The following is a 3,420-nucleotide window of genomic DNA, read 5'->3' as shown; positions in this document are numbered from 1 at the left end:
CACGTGGCTTCCCACAGTCCTTTAATCTGGACCATTCGATCTTTAATCGAGAGTCTGTTTGAAGCATTGATTAGTAATGGTTATGCACAAATGAATAAGTTCAAGGTATTTGGTTTGATGCATATTTCTGATTTTTTTTAATTATATAATAGTGTGCACACATGAATACGAGGTATTAAATGGCTGGCTGAAATATTTGATTTAGTATGGAATCTAGGGATGATAAATAATGTCTTACTAATATGGTCATAAACTTAAATGGACTCGTCATGATAATGTTAATTAATTGAATACTTTGCTCCACTACTAGGTCATGGCTTCTTCTAAGAAAGATTTTGCTTCGCAATGGACAAAAGATTTGGATCTTGTCACCAAGCACTTCTATTGTGTTTTTTGTAACCACAAATGCACGGGTTCAATTTCTAGATTCAAACATCACTTGGGTGGTGTAAGTTCGGGAAGAATGATAAGTTGTAAAAAAGTCCCACCCAATGTGAAGGAAGAATGCTTTGCTAATGTTATGGGAACTAAAGAAAAGAGGAAAGCTAGCCATGAGTTGTGTCGTGGTGGTGGAGAAGAAAGTAGTGGGAGTGGGAGTGTGACACATTCACAACAAACCAGTTCTTTTCTACCACCTAGGTCAAGAGGACCACTTGATATGTATGTTACATCAGAAGCTCATCAAACCACGTTGAATACACCTTTCAAAAAAGAGAGAAGAAGACAAGCATCCTGAGCACTTGCCCGATGGTTCTACACTAGTGCCATTCCATTCAATGCGGCAAACAATGAATATTATGTTAATGCAATGAGATTGGTATCCAATTTTGGTCCCAACTTTGATGCTCCTACGAGCCATGAATATAGAACTTGGATGCTCAAAGAAGAAGTTGATGATATACAAAGTATGATGAAAGAACATCAAAAGGCTTGGAAGAGATATGGATGCACTATTATGTTGGATGGATAGTCAGATGGCAAAAGTAGGTGTTTAATCAACTTTCTTGTCAATAGCTCGCAAGGTAATTGGTTCTTGAAATCGGTTGATGCATCAGCCTCTATTAAGAATGGTGATTTGTTGTATGGCTATTTGGATAATGTTATTCAAGAAATTGGGGAGGAGAATGTGGTTCAAGTTATATCTGACAATGCTTCAAACTACAAGAATGTCAGGGCAAAACTTATGGAGAGGAAAGAGAAGGTGTGGTGGACTCCATGTGCAGCTCATTGCATTGATTTGATGCTAGAAGATATTTCTAAGATGGCATGGTTTGATGACACATTCAAACGTGCTAGGTGTATTTCAAAGTATCTATATGGGCATCAATGGGTACTAGCTTTGATGAGAAAGTACACCAACAATTCGGAAATTCTTCGTCCGACGGTCACTAGGTTTGCCAGTTCTTTCCTTACACTACAAAGCTTACAAAAGCAAAAGGAAAATCTTGTTGCTTTGTTTACCTTTCAAGAATGGTCGGAAAGTACCTATGCAAAATCCCGTGAAGCAAAGTTGGCTAAGCATCATGTGTTACATGATCGTGAGTTTTGGGTCAAGTTTCCTTTTGCATTAAGGGTGTTCTTCCTCTTGTTTGTGTTTTGAGAGAGGTTGATTCAGAGGAGAGACCCCTCATGGGTTTTATATATGAGTTAATGGATGCCGCAAAAGAGAAAATTGCAACAATCTTAACAAAGTGGAGAAAAAATATATGTCTATTTGGAGAAAGATAGATCGTAGATGGGACAATCAACTTCATCAACCACTACATGCGGCGGGCTATTACTTAAACCCACAATTTCGATATGAGGATAATTTCTCAGATACTGATGAAGTGCGAAATGGGTTGTTAGCTTGAATGGATAAGATGCTTGCGAAAGGGAAAGAACGTGAAGAGGCTGATGTTCAATTGGATTTATTTACTAATAGGCGTGGTCCATTTGCAGATTCTATGGCTATGCAAACTAGGAAAAAGCGAACACCATGTAAGATTTAATCAGTCAATTGTTAATATCTTTTTATCATTAACCCTTAAATTACTTACCTTACTAATATTGTTTTTTTAGCGGCTTGGTGGGAGCCCTTTGGGCATAAAACACCCGAGTTAACGAAGTTTGCTATCCGAGTTCTAAGCCTTACTTGTAGTGCATCGGGATGTGAGAGGAATTGGAGCACATTTTCAATGGTAAGTAAATATATTATTAGTATCTTAAGTGTCATTTTTTCTTAAGATGATTAGACTTTAATAATAGAAGTGATTTATTTGTAGATTCATACAAAAAGAAGGAATAGGCTTGAACACAAAAGGCTTAATGCTTTAGCCTATGTCAAGTACAATTTGGCTTTACAACAAAGAAGTAAGAAAAGGATGGAGAAGTATGATCCTATTGTTGTGGAAGAAATTGCCTCCGATGATGAATGGATAACAGAGATAGAAGATCTCATTCTTCCCGAAGATCCTACATAGGTTGAGGATGAGTTATTGTATAATGTTGAGGCCATAAGGTATGTACCACCCCCGGTTTATGCAGGTGGCTCATACATTCGAGAGCCTAGAGAGTCTTCTCCTCCTCCTCCTCCTCCTCCTCCTCGTGAACCTACTCCTCCTTCTCGTGTGCCTACTCGTCCTCCTTCTCCTCGCGAGCCTACTCAACCTCGGGGTCCTATTACATACAAAAGAAAACGGGGTAATGAAGAATCCTCAAGTAGAACTAGAAGAAATGTGGAATATGATTCGGAAGATTCATTTGATGAAATGATGACATACCCGACAAGTTCATCTAGAGTTGGCAATGAAGAGTATGATGTTGCCTTTTATTTAGATGAAGAGGATTTAGATGAATGATTGATATCTTGGTTTGTATTTTGATTTATATGAAGATGATTTGGATGAAGGATTGTTTTCTTTGTTTGTATTACCTTTTGAATGATGAATTTGGGTGATATTACCTTTGACTGATGAATTTGGATAATATTATCTTTTGAATGACTATGGATTTGAATGACAAATTGAGAATGGATGTTTATACAATAAATCCTGCAAAGCTTCGCCTCACGCCTCACGCCTAGGCTGGGCTTCGCCTCGGACGCCTCGCCCACGCCTCACGTTTTTAATACATTGGTATTAAAAGAATATATCATCCAGTCACATTATAAAAAACAAGAACCAACCTCATCCAATAAAGCAGAAACTGAAAGCAACTAGGCGAAATAGATTTATAGTTGTGAATCCTATTTCAACCATAATTACAATAAAGAGAAGAAACCAGGACAAACTGTGAGTTTGCAGAAAATCCACAACAATGCCTCTTTGTCACTCCCAAATCTCCTCTTATAATTTCTATAACATTTTTGACGAATATAATGGATGCTAGCCGTCGCAACTCGCAACAACCTTAGACCTTTGTTCCCTGTGACAAGCTAGG

At 37.9% G+C, this 3,420-nt stretch overlaps 1 pseudogene; it reads left to right on the top strand.

The window, feature by feature from the left end:
• The first annotated feature begins 313 nt into the window (after positions 1-313).
• Positions 314-2,840, top strand: LOC137735648 (uncharacterized; annotated as a pseudogene).
• Positions 2,841-3,420: the final 580 nt, after the last annotated feature.

Source organism: Pyrus communis, chromosome 16 (assembly GCF_041283825.1).
Source record: "Pyrus communis isolate YQ-2024b chromosome 16, ASM4128382v1, whole genome shotgun sequence".
NCBI classification, from domain to species: Eukaryota; Viridiplantae; Streptophyta; class Magnoliopsida; order Rosales; family Rosaceae; genus Pyrus; species Pyrus communis.
The sequence above is the reverse complement of the archived record's forward strand: the minus strand, read 5'-3'. Positions and strand labels throughout refer to the sequence as shown.